The sequence below is a fragment of the Triticum dicoccoides genome, chromosome 4B (assembly GCF_002162155.2).
Source record: "Triticum dicoccoides isolate Atlit2015 ecotype Zavitan chromosome 4B, WEW_v2.0, whole genome shotgun sequence".
Classification (NCBI taxonomy): Eukaryota; Viridiplantae; Streptophyta; class Magnoliopsida; order Poales; family Poaceae; genus Triticum; species Triticum dicoccoides.
The window spans coordinates 100,101,262-100,107,029 of NC_041387.1; positions in this window are offsets into that span (position 1 = coordinate 100,101,262).

Genomic DNA, 5,768 nt, shown 5'->3' on the forward strand with positions numbered 1-5,768 from the left:
ACACAACAACAACCATTACAATCATACCATAGGCTAGCTTCTAGGGTTTAGCCTCCTTGATCTCATGGTAGATCCACTCTTGTAAACATCCACAATATCAATATCAATCAAGCAGGACGTAGGGTTTTACCTCCATCAAGAGGGCCCGAACCTGGGTAAAACATCGTGTCCCTTGTCTCCTGTTACCATCCGCCTAGACGCACAATTCGGGACCCCCTACCCGAGATCCGCCGGTTTTGACACCGACATTGGTGCTTTCATTGAGAGTTCCTCTGTGTCTTCACTGATAGGCTTGATGGCCTCCTCAATCGACAACGACGCAGTCCTGGGTGAGACTTTTCTCCCCGGACAGATCTTCGTATTCGGCGGCTTCGTACTGCGGGTCAACTCACTTGGCCATCTGGAGCAGATCGAAATCTACGCCCCTGGCCGTCAGCTCAGGTTTGGAAGCCTAAACTTCACGACCGATATCCGCGGGTACTTGATCTTCGATGGATCTGAGCCACAGCCAAGCGTGCCGCGCTGCCACGACAGGCACGACCTAACTCCCGCCGGACAGCACCTTGGAGGCCGCACACGAATCCGCTCCGACCCATAGTCCGGAGCCGATCGCACGGATCGAGGACGGATGGCTGGACACCGCCTCGGGAGCTGCAACTTCTACGGCGATGGAGCCGAACACTTACCTTGTCCCGCATAAAGCCCATGACTCCGAGGTGCCGGACCCCCTGTCGGACTCCGAACCTCCTGCGCCCCTGCCAGTCGGATCCGATTGGGCGCCGATCATGGAATTCACCGCTGCGGACACCTTTCAGCACTCACCCTTCGGCGATATCTTAAATTTGCTGAAGCATCTCTCACTATCCGGAGAGCCCTGGCCGAACTACGGCCAGGATAGTCGGGACGCGGACAATGAAGAAATTCAAAGCCCACCCACCACCCACTTCGTAGCCACCGTCGACGATCTAACCAATGTGCTAAACTACGACTCCGAAGACATCAACGGTATGGACGACGATGCCGGAGACGATCAAGAACCAGCGCCTACAGGGCACTGGAAGGCCACCTCGTCACATGACATATATATGGTGGACACCCCAAAGGGAAGCTATAACAAGGAACAACGGGACGCGGCAGAGGATAATCCCGCCGATAAACAAACAAAACGGCGACGTAAACGCTTCCCTAAGTCCCGCCTCGATCAAAGCAGCATTCCTAATGACCCAGCGATAGAGCAGGGCAAACCAGCGGACGACGAACATACAACCAAGCAACCATCCGAACAGGACGAACCGGATAATCAACCCCTTCACGGAGCAATCAACAGTCCGGACACAACACCGGAGCATAAGAACCTTCACAAAAGACTCGTCGCCACTGCAAGAAGTTTGAAGAAGGAAAAATGGAAGCTCAAAACAGCGGAAGACATACTCAGAATGAAGTGGAGCAAAGTACTCAAGACCGCAAACAAATATGGCAATGGCCATCAAACAAAGACCTACCCGAAGCGCAAGCTGCTGCCAGAATTTGACGAGGAAGCCATAGAGCCCTCACAGTCAAAAAATAAAGAGGCCGCCTGGCCGGATAGACGGCCAGATGACAGGCCAAAAGCGACAAGCGGCGCCGAACACAAGCCGACTTATGATCCTGGGAAAACGGACGGCCCAACTAGGTCCATCTACGGGCCAAAAAAGAGGGCCCCAGGAAGTAACACAGCACGACAAGTGTTCGAAGACAGCGGCACACCCAAATACAGGGGTGCCGCACACCCGCTATGTTTTACCGATGAGGTGCTGGATCATGAATTTCCAGCAGGGTTCAAACCCATAAACATAGAGGCATATGACGGCACAACAGACCCCGGAGTCTGGATAGAAGATTACATGCTACACATACACATGGCTAGAGGAGATGATCTCCATGCCATAAAATACCTACCCCTCAAGCTCAAAGGGACAGCTCGGCATTGGCTCAAAAGCCTCCCAGAAAACACTGTTGGAAGTTGGGAAGAGCTTGAGGACGCGTTTAGAGCAAATTTTCAAGGGACTTATGTCCGCCCTCCGGATGCAGACGATCTGAGTCATATAACCCAACAGCCCGGAGAGTCAGCGCGCAAATTCTGGAACAGGTTCCTTACCAAAAAGAACCAAATAGTCGACTGTCCGGACGCGGAAGCCTTAGCAGCTTTTAAACACAATGTCCGAGACGAATGGCTCGCCAGACACCTCGGCCAAGAGAAGCCAAGAACAATGGCCGCGCTAACAAGCCTCATGACGCGCTTTTGCACAGGAGAAGACAGCTGGCTAGCAAGATGCAGCACCAGCGACCCGAGTACATCTGAGATCAGAGATGGAAACGGAAAATCACGGCGCAGGAAAGATCAACGCCGGAATAAAGAAAAAAGCCCAAAGGGCACGGCGGTCAACGCCGTATTCAAAAGCTCGCGGCCAAACAATAAAACACTGCCTCTTAAGGACAACAGCGATGAGCTATCAAATTTAAACAAAATTTTAGATCGGATATGTCAAATCCATAGTACCTTCGGAAGGCCTGCAAACCATACCAACCGAAGTTGTTGGGTTTTTAAACAGTCCGGCAGACTCAACGCCAGACACAAGGGGCTCGATGCGCCAAGCGAGGACGATGACGAACCCCACCAGCAGAGCACCGGAAGTCAAAAGACTTTCCCACAAGAAGTCAAAACAGTAAACTCGCTTCATGTGATAGTACGGAAAACCAACACGATACTCGCTAAGACAAGTGTCGCACGGTCCACCCCAGCGGAACACCGAGAGTGGATGTCAAAACCAATCACTTTCGACCATCTGGATTAGTCCAGAAGTATCCGGAACGCAGGATACACTGCCCTGATATTGGATCCCATAATAGACGGACTGCAATTCACGCAGGTTTTGATGGACGGCGACAGTGACTTAAACCTGCTATATCCGGACACAATCCGCAAGTTGGGATAGACCCCACTACAATTCGGCATAGCCGCACTTCCTTCAAAGGAGTGGCGCCAGACCCTTACGCCAGGTGCACAGGTTCATTATTACTAGAAATTGTGTTCGGGTCACCTGACAACTTCCGACGAGAAAAGCTAACCTTTCATGTCACCCAATTCAAAAGTAGCTATCAATCATCACTGGGACGGGAAGCTTTCGTCCGCTTCAATGCAATACCACATTACGCGTCTCTTACGCTTAAAATGCCCGGTCCACGTGGCATCATTTCATTAAAAGGTCGCCTGAGACCCCGGACACGGCTGGACGAGTCCGGAATAAATAAGCTAGGGGCTACCTAGCTGCACACCCCTTCACAAGGGTTTGTACATATAAGCCATAATGAGCTAGCATAGGCCCAGCTTTATTAATCTATATTTCAAATTTTTATGCACTTTCTCGCACGATTTCTTTTCAAACTAAGTTCCTCTCTTTTTACAGATGAACAGCGTGCACACCCATCCAAGATACGGCACAACGGAGACACACGCGCATACGTGCAGTAGGGACCCGTTGCAAGGACTCTTTTCAGACTAAGACCCTACGTAAAGCTTTCTTACTGTCTCTTGTTGCTATAATCCCCTGGTTTCTCATTATAACCAGAGTGGAGACTGGCGTTTTGGCATCGGCCGCGCCAGAAGAACTTGCCTGTACCTGGACACAAGGGGCTTAGGGCATTGTTTTGCCCGCTATTGTAAAGACCGAACACCTTCGGGAATGTTCGGCGTCTCGAGTTAGGCCTTATATGCATCAGCTCCGAATCATGTCTTTGGTCAAATGTTGGGTTTGCCCGGCTCCTGTGTTTTGCTGCCTTACGTTCCGTATCATCGGCTAACGCGGCACCAGGAGAACTACTGCGATTGTGCCCCAGTTCGGCTGGGCGAGCACCTTAGTAGAGAAAGCCGAAAACTGACTGTCATGATACAGCGAGAGACTAGTCAACCACTCGATCGACCATGGGAATGTTTAGAATTCCTCCGCTTTGACGAAGGGCCATTTCCCGGTCAGGCACATACGTGCCCCAAATTCGGAGAGCGCGGTGCCCCCAGGGGCTATGTCGTAGCCCCACCCTCGAACTCCATGGCTAAGTGAAAGTGATAAAGCATTATAGTCCGGTTGCCTCGTTTGCTATGCTACCACCTCCTTTACAGGACCGAGACGTCGGATTAAGTGTGAAAACACGCTATTTTTTGCGAACACCCCCGCACCTTGTGCGTGGGGGCTGAAGCCAACGACTGCCATCTTTCAGGTTATACACACGTATAGGAGATATTCTATTACTTGAACGCACAAGTATAAAAGGCGCTTACATCATAAATATTGTTTTACATCATAAAAACGTTCATTCGAACGTAACATTTTTTGAGCACTGCGACTCTATTACACGAGCACCACGCAGCACTTCGCCAAAATAGTGCTCGGCGGGTAACCGGTTATCGTCCGAACCAGGGGTCGCAACAGCGGTGGCATCCATCTCTATCCAATGTGTCTTCACACGGGCGAGTGCCATCCGCGCACCCTCTATGCAGGCCGACCGCTTCATCGCCTTGATATGCGGCACCGCCCCAAGAAATTGCTGCAATAAGCCAAAGTAACTCTTCGGCTCGGGCCTATCCGGCCAGACATGGGTCACTATATCCGTCATAGCAAGCCCGGATAACCTATTAGCTCAGCCCACTCGGCCAAACGGTCGGTCAGCGGAAGTGAACACTCCGGACTATGGAATTGAGACCAAAACAGCTCTTCTGTCTTGTGATTCTTCTGGCTTCGAAAATGCACAACGGCATCCGCCGCACTCGCTGCTAAGTCCATATAAGGGTCCTCTGGACCCCACAGTTGGCCCAGCTGAGCATACTTTGGATCCGTAAACCTTCGGTGCAGCAGAGAAGGCTTGCCAGCTACAATATCTCCGGCCTGGCGCAGCTCTTCCTTTATAGCCCGCATTGCAGAGCGGGCATCCTTGGCTTCGGCGGTGGCCTTCCCCAGGTCTTCTTGCCCCGCTAGGCGCTCCTTCCCAAGAGCCTCATTGCGGTCAGTAGCATCTTTTAACTTCACGGCCATTTCGGCCATCTCTTCCCTGCTCCGACAGTGTGCGACCCTTTCGGCCGCTAACTCCTCGGCCGCCCTCGAGGCCGCCGCATTACTCCTTCTGGCCTGCTCCTTGGCTTGAGCAAGTTCGGCCCGAAGGCTCTCCACAGCAGCGGCACTATCTGCATTTCACACACATGTTGTAAGGAGCTGGCTTCGGCTCCCTTACCAAGTGACCGCACAGAAACACTTACCTTGCGACTCATCAAGTCGCCTGTTGACCAGCGTGATGTCCGCATCCGCAACAGCGAGTTGCCGCTTTAGTTCAGCAACTCCATCAGTCCGGCTGGCCCCCGGACGACCCGCCACCTGCATCGGCACGGCGGGAATTCAAACCTGTGATTTTGATCCTCGGCACGCTGTCGATTTCGACAACCTACTGAGTCTCAGGGGCTACTATCTATACAGGGCACATTCTATATGCAAAACTGTTGAAAGGTGTGTCATTTTTACGTACCTCAAACCCCGCCAGCAAACTCCTGACGGCATTATGCAACCCGCCTCCGGAGGACGAAATCCTTTCAATCACCATGCTCATCAATGCGTGGTGATCTTCTGAGATAGACGCCTTCTCAAGCAGATCCTTCAGCCGTACACCAGTTGGCGCCGAACTATCCGGCTTTGCCAAACCAGGGGGTCCCTCCGTGACGACACTTCAGGCTCGTCCGCCCTATT